Source organism: Elephas maximus, chromosome 10 (genome assembly GCF_024166365.1).
Source record: "Elephas maximus indicus isolate mEleMax1 chromosome 10, mEleMax1 primary haplotype, whole genome shotgun sequence".
Classification (NCBI taxonomy): Eukaryota; Metazoa; Chordata; class Mammalia; order Proboscidea; family Elephantidae; genus Elephas; species Elephas maximus.
Window position 1 is genome coordinate 39,528,949 of NC_064828.1, and position 17,689 is coordinate 39,546,637.

Consider the following 17,689-nt stretch of genomic DNA (forward strand, 5'->3'; position numbering starts at 1 on the left):
TTTGGAAACCCTATGGGGCAATTCTACTCTGTCCTAAAAGGTTGCTATGGTTGGAGTCGACTTGATGGCAGTGGGTTTATGGGTAATGATTAATGTGCTGAACACTTTTTCATATGTTTATTTGCCACTCATACATCTTTTTTGGTAAATATGTATTTAAAAATATTCAAATCACTTGCCCATTTTCCCAAGGGGAGTTTGTTTTCTTATTTTTGAGTTTTGAGAGTTCGTTATATATTCCAGATACAAGTTCTTTGTGAAACACCTCTTTTGCAAATATTTTTTTCCCAAGCCGTAGCTTGTATTTTCATTCTCTTAACAATGTCTTTGACAGAAAAAAAGAAAAAAAAAGAGTTTTTAATTTTGATAAAATCCAATCTATCAATGGTTTCTTTGGGTTTCACACTTTTGATATCATATCTAAAAAGCTTTTGCCTAATTTATGTGTCACAAAATTATCTATGTTTTTTCTTTGGAAGTTTTAGAGTTTTGCATTTGATATTTAGATCCAATGTCTATTTTGAGTTAAGTATTATATAAGGTGTGAGATGTAGTGTGTGAGGTATCGTCCAAGCAGTTTTTGTTTTAGTTTTTTTGGTTTGTTTTGCATGTGGATATAAAAATGCTCCAGTCGTGTTTGAGAAAAAGACTGATGTTTTCCCCATTGACTTGCTGTTGCGCATTTGTCTTCATTCAATTCATCACTGCGGTGAGCTGAGAATGAGAAATGAAAGCAAGTTCATCCAGGACTGTAGCTCTCAGCAAATAATTGACATTTAGCCAGTGGCATTTTCATGATCAAACTCCATCTCAGGCCAGTACCCCCGTTGAAGGTCCTTATCCCCGGGTGGGTTAACAAAGAAACCTCATCTATGCCTGTATAGCTCCTCCAGGTGTTATAGGTAAGACTAACAAAGACAGAAAGGTTTCTGAGGTTTCTATACCTCAAAGACTGGAGAGGTCTACATGCATAGCTAAAGGGGAAGGTGAGGAAGAGGGAAACTTCCCTTGAGGCAGTCTGGGCTCAGGGGGTGTCTTAGTTTCTTAGTGCTGCTATAACAGAAATATCGCAAGTAGGTGGCTTTAACAAACAGAAATTAATTTCCTCACAGTTTAGTAGACTAAAAGTCCAAATTCATGGTGCCGGCTCTAGGAGAAGGCTTTCTGTCTCTGTCGGCTCTGGGGGAAGGTTCTTGTCTCTTCAACTTCTGTTCTTTGGCTCCTTGGTGACCTTCATGTGGCATGACATCTCTCTTCCCCCATCTCTGCTTCCTTCACTTGCTTGTAGAATCTCTTTTATATCCTACAAAAGATTAATTCAAGACACACACTACACTAATCCTGCCTTATTATCATAACAAAGACAACTCGCTCCCAAATGGAATTATAACCACAGACACGGAGATTAAAATTTACAACACATATTTTTGGGGTACACAATTCAGTCCATAACAGGATGCGTGATGATCTCGTGGTCAGCCTTGATAGCATAAAAGGAAGAACATTCTCTCCCTTCTGGGATCTAAGACTAAATCTTGCACGCGTGCAATTATATAATTAATCATGTACCTTACCATTAAGGCACTAGGAGACCTTGCAGCTAAGGAAATAGGGTACTTTCCCTAGGGAACATTCTTTTTCTTTTTTTTAATAATTTTTATTGAACTTTAAGTGAACGTTTACAAATCAAGTCAGTCTGTCACATATAAGCTTATATACTCCTTACACCCATTTACTCTCCCCATAATGAGTCAGCCCTCTCCCTCCTTCCAGTCTCTCCTTTTGTGACAATTTTGACAGTTTCTAACCCTCTCTACCCTCCAATCCCCCCTCCAGACAGGAGATGCCAACACAGTCTCAAGTGTCCACCTGATACAAGTAGCTCACTCTTCATCAGCATCTCTCTCCAACCCGTTGTCCAGTCCCTTCCATGTCTGATGAGTAGTCTTACGGAATGGTTCCTGTCCTGGGCCAACAGAAGGTTTGGGGACCACGACCACCGGGATTCCTCTAATCTCAGTCAGACCATTAAGTCTGGTCTTTTTATGAGAATTTGGGGTCTGCATCCCACTGATCTCCTGTTCCCTCAGGGGTTCTCTGTTGTGCTCCCTGTCAGGGCAGTCATCGGTTGTGGCCGGGCACCATCCAGTTCTTCTGGTCTCAGGATGATGTAGATCTCTGGTTCATGTGGCCCTTTCTGTCTCTTGGGCACATAGTTATTGTGTGACCTTGGTGTTCTTCATTCTCCTTTGCTCCAGGTGGGTTGCGACCAATTGATGCATCTTAGATGGCCGCTTGTTAGCATTTAAGACCCCAGATGCCACACTTCAAAGTGGGATGCAGAATGTTTTCATAATAGAATTATTTTGCCAATTGACTTAGAAGTCCCCTTAAGCCATAGTCTCCAAGCCCCCGCCCTTGCTCCGCTGACCTTTGAAGCATTCAGTTTATCCCGGAAACTTCTTTGCTTTTGATCCAGTCCAGTTGAGCTGACCTTCCCTGTATTGAGTATTGTCCTTCCCTTCATACCTAAAGTAGTTCTTATCTACTAAATATTCAGTAAATAACCCTCTCCCACCCTCCCTCTCTCCCCGCCTCGTAACCACAAAAGTATGTGTTCTTCTCAGTTTATACTATTTCTCAAGATCTTATAATAGTGGTCTTATACAATATTTGTCCTTTTGCCTCTGACTAATTTCACTCAGCATAATGCCTCCCAGGTTCCTCCATGCTATGAAATGTTTCACAGATTCGTTACTGTTCTTTATTGATGCGTAGCATTCTATTGTATGAATATACCACAATTTATTTAACCATTCATCCGTTGATGGACACCTTGATTGCTTCCAGCTTTTTGCTATTGTAAACAGAGCTGCAGTAAACATGGGTGTGCATATATCTGCTCGTGTGAGGGCTCTTATTTCTCTAGGGTATATTCCGAGGAGTGGGATTTCTGGGTTGTATGGTAGTTCTATTTCTAACTTTTTAAGAAAACACCAGATAGATCTCCAAAGTGGTTGTACCATTTTACATTCCCACCAGCAGTGTATAAGAGTTCCAATCTCTCCGCAGCCTCTCCAACATTTATTATTTTGTGTTTTTTGGATTAATGCGAGCCTTGCTGGAGCGAGTTGGAATCTCATCGTGGTTTTAATTTGCATTTCTCTAATGGCTAATGATCGAGAGCATTTTCTCATGTATCTGTTAGCTGCCTGAATATCTTCTTTAGTGAAGTGTGTGTTCATATCCTTTGCCCACTTCTTGACTGGGTTGTTTGTCTTTTGGTGGTTGAGTTTTAACAGAGTCAGATAGATTTTAGAGATCAGGCGCTGGTCGGAGAGGTCATAGCTGAAAATTCTTTCCCAGTCTGTAGGTGGTCTTTTTAGTCTTTTGGTGAAGTCTTTAGATGAGCATAGGTGTTTGATTTCTAGGAGCTCCCAGTTATCGAGTTTCTCTTTGTCATTTTTGGTAACGTTTTGTATTCTGTTTATGCCTTGTATTAGGGCTCCTAACATTGTCCCTATTTTTTCTTCCATGATCTTTATCGTTTAATCTTTATGTTTAGGTCTTTGATCCACTTGGAGTTCATTTTTGTGCATGGTGTGAGGTATGGGTCCTGTTTCATTTTTTTGCTAATGGATATCCAGTTATGCCAGCACGGTTTGTTAAAAAGACTATCTTTTCCCCAATTAACTGACACTGGTCCTTTGTCAAATATCAGCTGCTCATATGTGGATGGATTTATATTTGGGTTCTCAATTCTGTTCCATTGGTCTATGTGCCTGTTATTGTACCAGTACCAGGCTGTTTGGACTACTGTGGCTGTATAATAGGTTCTAAAATCAGGTAGAGTGAGGCCTTCCACTTTGTTCTTTTTCAGGAATGCTTTACTTATCCAGGGCTTCTTTCCCTTCCATATGAAGTTGGTGATTTGTTTCTCCATCATATTAAAAAATGACATTGGAATTTGGATTGGAAGTGCATTGTATGTATACATGGCTTTTGGTAGACTAGGAATTTTTACTATGATAACTCTTCCTATCCATGAGCAAGGTATGTTTTTCCACTTAAGTAAAAAAAAAAAAAAAAAAAGTAGGTCCTTTTTAGTTTCTTGCAGTAGTACTTTGTAGTTTTCTTTGTGTAGGTCTTTTACATCTTTGGTAAGATTTATTCCTAAGTATTTTATCTTCCTGGGGGCTACTGTGAATGGTATTGATTTGGTGATTTCCTCTTCGATGTTCTTTTCATTTATGTAGAGGAATCCAAGTGATTTTTGTATGTTTATCTTATAACCTGAGACTCTGCCAAATTCTTCTATTAGTTTCAGTAGTTTTCTGGAGGATTCCTTAGGGTTTTCTGTGTATAAGATCATGTCATCTGCAAATAGAGACAATTTGACTTCCTCCTTGCCAATCCGGATGCCCTTTATTTCTTTGTCTAGCCTAATCGCTCTGGCTAGGACCTCTAGCACAATGTTGAATAAGAGCGGTGATAAGGGGCATCCTTGTCTGGTTCCCGTTCTCAAGGGAAATGCTTTCAGGCTCTCTCTATTTAGAGTGATGTTGGCTGTTGGCTTTGTATAGATGCCCTTTATTATGTTGAGGAATTTTCCTTCAATTCCTATTTTGCTGAGAGTTTTTATCACGAATAGGTGTTGGACTTTGTCAAATGCCTTTTCTGCATCAATTGATAAGATCATGTGGTTTTTATCTTTTGTTTTATTTATATGGTGGATTACATGAATGGTTTTTCTAATACTAAACCAGCCTTGCATACCTGGTATAAATCCCACTTGGTCGTGGTGGATTATTTTTTTTGATATGTTGTTGAATTCTATTGGTTAGAATTTTGTTGAGGATTTTTGCATCTACGTTCATGAGGGATATAGGTCTGTAATTTTCTTTTTTTGTGATGTCTTTACCTGGTTTTGGTATCAGGGATATGGTGGCTTCATAGAATGAGTTAGGTAGTATTCCGTCATTTTCTATGCTTTGAAATACCTTTAGTAGTAGTGGTGTTAACTCTTCTCTGAAAGTTTAGTAGAACGCTGCAGTAAAGCCATTCGGGCCAGGGCTTTTTTTTTGTTGGAAGTTTTTTGATTACCGTTTCAATCTCTTTTTTTGTTATGGGTCTATTTAGTTCTTCTACTTCTGATTGTGTTACTTTAGGTAGGTAGTGTTTTTCCAGGAATTCATCCATTTCTTCTAAGTTCGCAAAATTTGTTAGAGTACAATTTTTCATAATAATCTGATATGATTCTTTTAATTTCAGTTGGGTCTGTTGTGACGTGGCCCATCTCGTTTCTTATTCAGGTTATTTGTTTCTTTCCTGTATTTCTTTAGTCAGTCTGGCCAATGGTTTATCAATTTTGTTAATTTTTTCAAAGAACGAGCTTTTGGCTTTGTTAATTCTTTCAATTGTTTTTCTGTTCTCTAATTCATTTAGTTCAGCTCTAATTTTTATTATTTGTTTTCTTCTGGTGCCTGATGGATTCTTTTGTTGCTCACTTTCTATTTGTTCAAGTTGTAAGGACAGTTCTCTGATTCTGGCTCTTTCTTCTTTTTGTATGTGTGCATTTATCTATATAAATTGACCTCTGAGCACTGCTTTTGCTGTGTCCCAGAGGTTTTGATCGGAAGTGTTTTCATTCTTGTTGCATTCTACAAATTTCTTTATTCCCTCCTTAATGTCTTCTATAACCCAGTCTTTTTTCAGGAGGGTATTGTTGAGTTTCCAAGTATTTGATTTCTTTTCCCTAATTTTTCTGTTATCGATTTCCACTTTTATGGCCTTGTGGTCTGAGAAGATGCTTTGTAATATTTCGATGTTTTGGATTCTGCAAAGGTTTGTTTTATGACCTAATATGTGGTCTATTCTAGAGAATGTTCCATGTGCACTAGAAAAAAAAGTATACTTTGCAGCTGTTGGGTGGAGTGTTCTGTAGAAGTCTATGAGGTCAATTTGGTTGATTGTAGCAATTAGTTCTTCCATGTCTCTATTGAGCTTCTTACTGGAAGTCCAGTCCTTCTCTGAAAGTGGTGTGTTGAAGTCTCCTACTATAATTGTGGAGGTGTCTATCTCACTTTTCAGTTCTGTTAAAGTTTGTTTTATGTATCTTGCAGTCCTGCCATTGGGTGCATAAATATTTAATGTGGCTATATCTTCCTGGTCAATTGTCCCGTTAATCATTATGGAGTGTCCTTCTTTGCCCTTTGTGGTGGATTTAACTTTGAAGTCTATTTTGTCAGAAATTAATATTGCTACTCCTGCTCTTTTTTGCTTGTTCTTTGCTTGATATATTTTTTTCCATCCTTTGAGTTTTAGTTTGTTTGTGTCTCTAAGTCTAAGGTGTGTCTCTTGTAGGCAGTATATAGATGGATCGTGTTTCTTTATCTAGTCTGAGGCTCTGTCTCTTTATTGGTGCATTTAGTTCATTTACATTCAGCATAATTATAGATGAGTATGTGTTTAGTGCTGTCATTTTGATGCCTTTTTGTATGTGTTGTTGACAATTTCATTTCTCCACTTACTTTTTTGTGCTGAGAAGTTTTTCTTTGTAAATGGTGTGTTCCTCATTTTCATAGTAGTTGAATTTATGTTTGCTGAGTTGTTATGTTTTTCTTGGTTTTTATTTTGAGTTATGGAGTTGTTATACCTCTTTGTGGTTACCTTAATATTTACCCCTCTTTTCTAAGTAAAAACCTAAATTGTATTGTCCTATATCGCCTTGTTTCCCTCTGCATATGGCAGTTCTATGCCTCCTGTATTTAGTCCCTCTTTTTGATTATTGTGATCTTTTACATATTGACTTCAATGATTCCTTGTTTTGAGCATTTTTTTTCTTTTTAAAATTAATCTTAATTTGTTTTTGTGATTTCCCTATTTGAGTTGATATCAGGATGTTCTGTTCTGTGACCTTGTGTTGTGCTGGTATCTAATATTATTGGTTTTCCGACCAAACAATTTCCTTTAGTATTTCTTGTAGCTTTGGTTTGGTTTTTGCAAATTCTCTAAGCTTGTGTTTATCTATAAATATTTTAATTTCGCCTTCATATTTGAGAGAGAGTTTTGCTGGATATATGATCCTTGGCTAGCAGTTTTTCTCCTTCAGTGCTCTATATATGTCATCCCATTGCCTTCTTGACTGCATGGTTTCTGCTGAGTAGTCTGAACTTATTGATTCTCCTTTGTAGGAGACCTTTCTTTTATCCCTGGCTGCTTTTAAAATTTTCTCTTTATCTTTGGTTTTGGCAAGTTTGATGATAGTATGTCTTGGTGATTTTGTTTTGGATCAATCTTAAATGGGGTTTGATGAGCATCTTGGATAGATATCCTTTCATCTTTCATGATGTCAGGGACATTTTCTGCCAGCAGATCTTCAACTATTCTCTCTGTGTTTTCTGTTATCCCTCCCTGTTCTGGGACTCCAATCACACACAAGTTATTCTTCTTGATAGAGTCCCACATGATTCTTAGGGTTTCTTCTTTTTTTTAAATTCTTTTATCTGATTTTCTTTTCAATTCCCTGGTCCTCCAGATCTCCCACTCTGCATTCCAATTGCTCGAGTCTGCTGCTCAGACTTCCTATTGAGTTGTCTAATTCTGTAATTTTACTGTTAATCTTATGGATTTCTGAATGCTGTCTCTCTATGGATTCTTGCAGCTTATTAATTTTTCCACTATGTTCTTGAATAATCTTTTTGAGTTCTTCAACTGCTTTATCAGTGTGTTCCTTGGCTTTTTCTGTAGATTGCCTTATTTCATTTTTGAGGTCATCCCTGATGTCTTGAAGCATTCTGTAAATTAGTTTTTTATATTCTGCATCTGGCAGTTCCAGGATTGTATCTTCATTTGGGAAAGATTTTGATTTTTTAGTTTGGGGAGTTGCAGAAGCAATCATGGTCTGCTTCTTTATGTGGTTTGATATCGACTGCTCTCTCTGAGCCATCTCTAAGATATTTAGTGATTTATTCTATATTTGCTCACTGAGTCTTATCTTGTTTTGTTTTCTTTCAATATATGTAAATGGGCTACTAGATTGTGCTGTCTTGATTGTTGTAGCCCTTGAATCACTTATGTCCTATTACCAGCTGGTTTGGGCTGTTACCAGATATATAATCCTAAGAGTCCTTTCACTATTCTTGAGTAGAATCTGATTTTGGGTCATCAAGTGTGTGGTGCAGACTGTCACCTATCCACCTAGAGAAGTACTGGTGATAGTTGTGTGCACCAGATTCTAGTAGCAGCAGGAGTTCACACTTCAGGGGGCAGGATGCTGACAGACTTCCCCCAAGTGCCAGTGAGGTAGGTGTGTTTCTATTCCTAAAGCACTTTGGTGGGTGGGCTCTGCAGCTGTACCTTAGGCCCCCAATGCAAGTACCTCTACAGATTGGTAGGTGTCACCCTCCTTAGACCCGTAAGGCAGGAGGCTAGGCTGTCTGGGGGAGCTTCAGCCCTCAGTTCCCTGTTGTGGGTCAGTGAGAGCTCTGTTGAATACGCAGAGATATCAGACCTGGGAAAGTTGTCTTTCCAGTAATCTGCTAAAACATTTACAGTCAGATCCCTATCAGAAATGCCTTTGTGTTATAATAGCAACCTTGTTCCCTGTAGGGATGAAAGCCCAAGACTGTGGATCACATATGCTTGGCTGGAGCTGGTTCTGTGTTTTTAGTCCAATTAGGGAAGGATTTTTGGTCCCTGGGTTTTTTGTAGCTGCTTCTCTCAGGCCAGGAGAATGGGTTAGGAAAAGACAAAAAAAAAAAAAGGAAGAAAGAAAGAAAAACCACAGCGGAATTCACTCTCTGGCTCAGGAAATTCCAATGTTAATGAAGCAGCCTGGGAAGGGGAGGGTAGGGTTCAGATAAATAGGAGAGAGTAACACCCCAGAATATAGACAAAGTTACTTATCTTGCTTGGGATGACTGTTTTATCTGAGATTCCCTAGAGGCAGGTGGACTGCGTATGTGGGCTGGGTAGAGATTGCCCTCCAGGGTCAGGCCTGTGTCCTGTGCTTGTGCTGTCTCAGAAGCCGTGGTCAGTTACTCCACTCCCAGTCCAAAGCCCAGTGCCAAGGTTCCCCAGCTGGGACGCTGCACGCCAGGCTCCAAAACCAGTCACTGTCTCCTGGTGACTTCTCCTCCTGTCAGCCGCGTCACTGCGCTGCCTGCGTGCACTGGCTGGGCTTCCCCCAAGGTCACTTCTGGGGGCTCGGGCTGCCTCCCGTGTTTGCGACATCTCAGGATGCAGTGCTCAGCCCCCCTGCGCCCAGTCCAAAGCCCGGTGCCAAGGTTTCCTGACTGGGACGCTGGCTCCAGGCTCCGAAAACAGTCGCTGCTTCCCCATGGTTGTTCGTTCTCAGTTTCTGTCGCTCAGGTCAACTGTTTAGATCTGTGTTTGATGGTCAGCGTTCATAGATTGTCACGTATGTGATCAATTCACTTGTTTTTCCGAGTCTTTGTTGCAAGAGGGATCCGAGGTATCTTCTACCTAGTCAGCCATCTTGGCCCCCCAGGGTACATTGTTATAGTACTATTTCAGTGTACAGGTCATGCAGGTGGTGGGGGCTGAAATCTGCTTTTGTTGCCTACAATCACAATTGTGTTTAAATGAAATTAATGTTCTATTCTATAACATTGATCTTTGTGTTTATCTTTTCACCAATATCACACTGTAGCTTTATATTGTAGTACATGCTTTAATATTAGGGTTACAACTTTGCTCTTCATTTTTAAAACTGTTTTGGTAATTCTAGTTTCTTTGTCTTTCCCTATAAATTTTAGAATTAGCTTGGCAATATCTAAAACAATGTCATTGCTGCTTTAATTGGAATTATATTAAATATGTAGATCAAGTTGGAAAGAATTAGCATACCAGCAATATTAAGTTTTCTGATCCGTAAATTTGGTATATCTCTCCTAGATCTTCTTTGACTTATATTTTGTAGTTCTTAACATAAAGTTCCTATACATATTTTATTAGATTTAAACCTATTTTATTTCTTATGGAAACCCTGGTGGCCTTTACTTCTGGGTGCTATTGTAAATGACACTGTTTTTAAATTTTGAATTCTAGTTGTTCATTACTAATATGCAGAAATATAATTGATTTTTGAACATTGACTTCATGTGCAGAGTCTGTCATCTTTAACTAGAAATATACAGAAGCATTCTGCTGTGGACTTCTGACAACATTTTAATAAGGAATTATTGAATACTCTTGGCCAAGTTTGGCAAATAAATTGTCTCTGGTGGTTGAACTTCCCCAACTTTTCATATAATATGGGGTTCCCCCCCCGTACCTCTCATTTTTTATTTTTGCCACCTGTTGGAACTATCATACTGACTCTGCTGATTCTTTCTATCAGGATTCCAGTTACTAATTGCAGAAACTTTTAATGTTTTTCAAGTTATAATTTCTTAATGTTTTCATTTCAATGAACAAGTTTGCTCATCTAATATTTCAAAACAGTCCCACTCATATGGGATGGATCTTTGAACAGTGACGTGGGTCAATCTACTTTGTTGCTATTTTTATGTGCCATCAGGTCTATTCCCTATGTACAACATAAAAAACACTGCCTGGTCCTGTGCCATCCTTACAATCATTCCTATGATTGAGACCATTGTTGCAACCACTGGGCCAATCCATCTCATTAAGGGTCTTCCAAGCATGATATCCTTTTCCAAAGCCTTGTCCCTGATAACATGTGCAAAGTACAGGCATACCTCAGAGATACTGCAAGTTTGGGTCCAGAGCACCGTGGTAAAGTGAATATTGCAATAAATTGAGTCACACAAATTTTTTGGTTCACCCGTGCGTGTAAAAGTTATGTTTACACTATACTGTAATCTATGAAGTATGAAATAGTACTATTTCTAAAAAAAAAGTACATATGTCAATTAAAAAATAATTTATTGCTAAAAAATGATAACCATCACCTGAGCCCTCAGCGAGTTAGTCATGGATAGAATTGTTCCCCCCCCAAAATATCTGTCAACTTAGCTGAGCCATGATTTTCTGTATTGTGATTGTCCACCATGTTATGTGATTTTCCTGTATGTTGTAAACCCTATCACTATGATGTAATATGATGGATTAGTGGCAGTTATATTGATGCGGTCTACAAGATTAGGTAGTGCCTTAAGCCAATCTCTTTTGAGATATAAAACAGATAAACAAGCATAGAGACTGGGAACCTCAAACCACCATGAAAGCAGTGCCGGGAGCAGAGCGCGTCCTTTGGACCTGAGGTTCCCGTACTGAGATGTTCCCAGACCAAGGAAAGACTGATGAAAAGAACCTTCCTCCAGAGCTGACAGAGAGAGAAAGCCTTCCCCTGGAGCTGGTGCCCTGAATTCAGACTTCTAGCCTACTGGACTGTGAGAGAATAAACTTTTCTTTGTTAAAGCCATCCACTTGTGATATTTCTGTTATAGCAGCACTAGATCACTAAGGCAGAGTTGTAATCTTTTTACTGGTGGATGGCCTTGCCTTGATGTTTATTCCTGCTGAATAATCAAGGGGGTAGTTGCTGAAGGTTGGAGTGACTGGCAATTTCTTAAAATAAGACAGCAATGAAGTTTGCCACATCTATTGACTCTTCCTTCCATGAAAGATTTTCCTGTAGCATGCAATACCATCTGATAGCATTTTACCCACAGTAGAACTTCTTTCAAAATTAAATTCAATCCTCTCAAACCCTGCTGTTGCTTTATCAACTAAGTTTATGTAATATTCTAAGCCCTTTGTTGTCATTTTAACAATGTTCATAGTATATCTTCACCAGGAGTAGATTCTATCTCAAAAAACCACTTTCTTTGTTCATCTATAAGAAACAACTCTTCATCCATAAAGTTTTATCATGAGATTGTAGCAATTCAATCACATCTTCAGGCTCCACTTCTAATTCTACTTCTCTTGCTATTTCCACCACATCTGCAGTTACTTCCTCCACTAAAATCTTGAACCCTTCAAAATCATCCATGAGGTTTGGAATCAGCTTCTTCCAAACTCCTGTTAATGTTGATATTTTGACCTCCCATGAGTCACGAATGTTCTTAATGGCATCTAGAATGGTAAATCTTTTCCAGAAGGTTTTCAGTTTACATTGCCGAGATGCATCTGAGGGATCACCATCTCTAGCCTTATGAAATGTATTTCTTAAACAATAAGATTTGAAAGTCGAAATTACTCCTTGATCCGTGGGTTGCAGAATGGTCGTTGTGTTAGCAGGGATGAAAACTACATTAATCTCCTTGTACAGCTCCATCAGAGCTCTTGGGTGACTAGGTGCATTGTCAATGAACAGTAATATTTTGAAAGGAAATTTTTTTCTGAGCAGTAGGTCTCAACATTTGGCTTAAAATATTCATTAAACCATGTTGTAAACAGATGTGCTATCATCCAGGCTTTGTTATTCCACTTAGAGAACACAGGCAGAGTAGATTTAGCATCATTTTTAAGAGCCCTAGGATTTTTGGAATGGTAAATGAGAGTTGGCTTCAACTTAAAGCCCCTCTCATAAGGGACCTCATACCACAAAGAAACAAGAGCCAGGAGAATAGCATATCCTTTGGACCCAGAGTCCCTGTGCTGAGAAGTTCCTTGACTGGGGAAGATTGATAACAAGGACCTTCCACCAGAGCTGAAAGAGGGAGAAAGACTTCCCCTGGAGCTGGCACCCTGAATTTGGACTTTTAGCTTGCTAAACTGTGAGAGAATAAATTTCTGTTTGTTAAAGACATCCACTTGTGATATTTCTGTTTTAGCAACACTAGACAACTAAGAAAGTGGCATATTCAATATTCTTTGCCAAAGCCACAACTCTGAGTCATCAATTCTTCTTCAGTCTTTCTTATACGTTGTTCAACTTTCACATGCATATGAAAAATGAGGTGATTGAAAATACCATGGCTTGAGTCAAGTGCACTGTCTTAGTCCTCTAGTGCTGCTATAACAAAAAATACCACAAGCCAATGGCTTTAACAAACAGAGATTTCATCTATAACAAAGACCTTCCTTCAGAGAGGACAGAGAAAGAAAGCCTTCCCCTGGAAATTTGGATTTCTAGCCTAATTTCTGGGCTAGAAATCCAAATTTGGGGCATCAGCTCCAGGGGAAGTCTTTCTTTCTCTGTCCTCTCTGAAGGAAGGTCTTTGTTATCAATCTTCCCCAGGACTAGGGGTTTCTCAGCACAGGGACTCCAGGTCGAAAGGATGCACTCTTCTCCTGGCACTACTTTCTTGGTGGCATGAGGTCCCCAGGTCTCTCTGCTTGCTTCTGTCTTTTATATCTCAGAAGAGATTGAGTCCTGTCTCTTTTAACATAACTGCCACTAATCCCATCTCATTAATATCACAGAGATAGGATTTATAACACATAGGAAAATCACATCAGATGACAAAATGGTGGACTATCACACAACACTGGGAATCATGGCCTAGCCAAACTGACACACATATTTGGGGCACACAATTCAATGCATCATATGCACCTTAGTCCTCGAAGTGACATCATTGCTTTTTAACACTTTAAAGAAGTCTTTTGCAACACATTTGCCCAATGCAATACATCATTTGATTTTTTGATTGCTGATTCCACGGTCATTGATTGTGGATCCAGTAAAATAAAATACTTGACAACTTCAATATTTTCTCCACTTATTATGATGTTGCTTATTGATCCAGATGTGAAGATTTTTGTTTTCTTTATGTTTGGTGTAAATCATACTGAAGGCTGTAGTCTTTGATCTTCATCAGTAAGTACTTCAAGTCCTCTTTGCTATCAGCAAGCAAGGTTGTATTATCCATGCGTTGCAGGTTGTTAATGAGTTTTCCTCTGATCCTGGTGCCACATTCTTCTTCATATAGTCCAACTTCTTGGTTTATTTGCTCAGTGTACTGATTGAATAAATATGTTGAAAGGGTACAACCCTGATGCGTACCTTTCCTGACTTTAAACTATGCAGTATCCCCATGTTCTGTTTGAATGATTGCCTCATGGTCTATGTACAGGTTTCTCCTGAGCGTAATGATGTGTTCTGGAATTCCCATTCTTCACTATGTTATCCATAAATTGCTATGATCCACACAGTCAAATGCCTTTTCATAGTCAATAAAACATAGGTAAACATCTTTTTGATATTCTCTGATTTCAGCCAAGATGCATCTGACATCAGCAATGATATCCCTCATTCCACCCCCTCTTCTGGATCCAGCTTGAATTTCTGGAAGTTCCCTATCGATGTACTGCTGCAACTGTTTCTGACTTATCTTCAGAAAAAAAAAAAAAAAATTTTAGGGCAGAAAATTAACATCCTAATATTAACTCACTCTTATATGCATCGCTGAGTTTTAACAACCAAGAATAAAGCCCCAAATCTTGACTTGGAGTTGTGTTCTTAACCCCGTTTATACAAGGATTTCTTTAAAGAATTTTCAAGCTATAAAAGAGTTAACATGGCTGTCAAGTTGCCTATCTTATAATCAAATAATAATTTAAGGACAAGGAGAATGCATCTAGCCTTAGACTTCCGTGTTTTCAGTTCTAGAAAGTACCGTGGTGCATCTCTATCTCAGCTTCTTCTTTTTACACTTGCTGAACAGAATTCTAGAGGTTAAAATGACTTGCTTTTAAGCTCAAAAGGTAGGAGAAATATAATCACCTCCCAGTTTCCTCATTCTCACCTGCGTTGTTTTTCTAAAACTTCTAGTGTCTTGATTCTCCCTCAGGACAAAGATAAAAAAGCCACATGCGTCTCTAGCCTTCCCTGTCCATTTCCATAGCCTGCACTGATACACAAGTGCCAGATCCAGTCACTGCCTGAGGGCAGATTATTAAATTCAGGTTCAAGTCCTATGCAGTTTGCCCAGTAGTGTGTCAAATGTATACATTTATGTAAAATATTCCTCATCTAGTATCTTTCTGAATGGCATTATCACCTGTGTCATGTTTACACATTTTAGACTTTATGAATGTGTTATTTGCAAATGTTTGAGCAATAAAATAATAAAATTGGAAAATACCTTCTGTCGGAATCCTCAAGGCACTATGCATATATAATAATTACAACATTATAAAAATGTAATAAGAAATCACCCAGTAAGATAAATTTGGGAGAAAAAAGTTTTGAATACTGTTACATAAGTGTAAAGAGGATTAAATACAAAGTCCAAGAAATGACTGCAAACATGATTAAATACAAAGACAAACACAATTCAAGTCAAGCACATTTGTTTTTCAAAAAGGAATTATAAATATATTTGGCAATAAGACAAAATTGCCCATAAGTCATTTCAAAATAATGATACACTCTTGGATGGTTTTATTGGTTCTGTACTTTAAAGATGGGACCCAGTGCCTTGCATGGGCTTTCTTGTGAAATTATAATCTAATTATAAGGTGACCAAATATGAAAGAGCTGCTGTGGATCTGTTGCTCTGATGCTTAAAACTCTTCTCATGAAAATTGCGTGCAGTAACTATCAATAGGAAAAGATTAGATACTACGGTTCCGTAAGTGAAATAGAAATTGGTTTTGCTCCCTGTTAAGGTTATGATTGGATTATTGTGGACTCAATATTGTTCCCAAAGAAAATCATTTTTTCTTTAAATATACAATACAATAATTGAATTAAAAAAAGAGAATTTTTTTTTTTATTCGATACGATAATTGAATGGACAAGGTTATTCCTGGCAACGAATGGGGTATTTTAAAACCATTAGAAATAGCTATATATTCTATCTTTCTTTCTATCGTCAATGGCGCTCACATAAACTCTAATTCTGTTATTGGTATTTTACGAAAAGGGTATACTGTGTTCCAGGGGAAAGAAACAGCTTCCTCAACTCAAGAAATTTTGAGTGTGTGTGTGTGTGTGTGTGTGTGGCATTTGAGTAATTGATGAATCAGGGAGAAAGTATGAGATCTGGTTAATTTATCTAGCTCAGTACTACATTTCACAGCCCATTCTTCTACTTCCCAGTAGCCTTCCTAGAGAGCTACCCTTTAGGCATTCAGGCCTGTCTTTAGTTTTCCCCTATAAAACACTTGTCTGTAAAATGATGCCATCATTCCATATTTTTCTTCTCACCTGTTCCATTCTTATTCCCTAAGAGTGAATATCAGTAAGTATTTAAAAGATAAAGTTCTGATTCAACAAATTCACAGTAAAATGTGAATAATGACAGTTTTGACATGTTTAGGAATATTTGTTTAATGTGGGTAAACATTGGAGCTGGGGACAATGTAATCACGCACGCTATTAAAAACAAAAAAGCAACGGTAGAAAGGAAAATCAGAGAAATTCAAAGCAAAAAAGGATTCAAGTTTCCCTTTGGCCTGACTGTGAAGGGGCAATGCGCCAAGAAAACCCACACCCATTGCTGTTGAGTTGATTTTGATTCATAGCGACCCTATAGAACAGAGTAGAACTGCCCCATTGGATTTCCAAGGAGTGGCTGGTGGATTTGAACTGCTGACCTTTTGACTAGTGGCTGAGATCTTAACCACTGCACCACCAGGGCTCCACCAAGAAAACAGGAACCTCATTTCTACAACCACAAGGAACTGAGTTCTGCCAATAATGAATGAGCTTTGCAAAAGTTCATACTGATTCCTAGGAGAAAATGTAGCTGTAAACTATATCTGAATTTTAACCTGGTAAAGCCCTTTTTTTTTTTTTTTTTTAAAGCCCTAAGCAGAAAATCCTGCCATGCTGTGACAGCCTTCTAATCTACAGGCACTAGAAGAGAATAAATGGGTTTTGTTTTAAGGCACTAAGTTTTTGGTAATTTGTTATAATATGAACAGAAAACTAAACACAACACTACATCATCCATTTAAAGAATAATTCTAAGCACATACTCTATAGTGAGGAGTCCAACACTACCACCAGATACTGTTGAGTCATTCTAATTCATGGCAACCCCATGTATTTCAGAGTAGAACTGTGCTCCACAGGGTTTTCAATGGCTAATTTTTCAGTAGATTTTCAGACCACATTTTTGTTTGAATTTTATTGTGTTTGGGGTGAAAAATTACAGCACAGATTAATTTCTCATTCAAAAATTTATACACAAATTGTTTTGTGACATTGATTGCAATCGCTACAATGTGTCAGCACTCTCCCCTTTTCCTTTTCCACCCCCGGCTCTTAGTGTCCATTCTTCCAGTTTTCTTGTCCCTTTCTGCTTCTTGTCTTTGCTTTTGGGAAGGTGTTGCCCATTTGGTCTTGTATAATTGATTGAACGAAGAAACATGTTCCTTATTTGTGTTATCGTTTTTAATTTTTGGCTGAAAGGTGGACTTGGAGAGTGGCTTCTGTTTTGAGTTAGTTGAGTGTCTTGCGGTCACACTCTCGGAAGTTCCTTTAGTCTCTGTCAGACCAGTAAGCCTGGTCTTTTTTTGTGAATTTGGATTTTGCTCTACATTTTTCTCACACTCTGTCTGGGACCCTTTATTGTGATCCCTGTGAGTGGTCTTTGGTGATAGCTGGGCACCACCTAGTTCTTCTGGGGTCAGGCTGATCAAGGCAGTGGTTCATGTGGTCCATTAGTCCTTTGGACTGATATTTTCCTTGTGTCTTTGGTTTTCTTCATTCTCCTTTGTTCCAAATGTGATAGGACCAATAGATTTATCTTAGATGGCTGCTTGCAAGTTTTTAGGACCTCAGACCCTACTCACCAAAGTA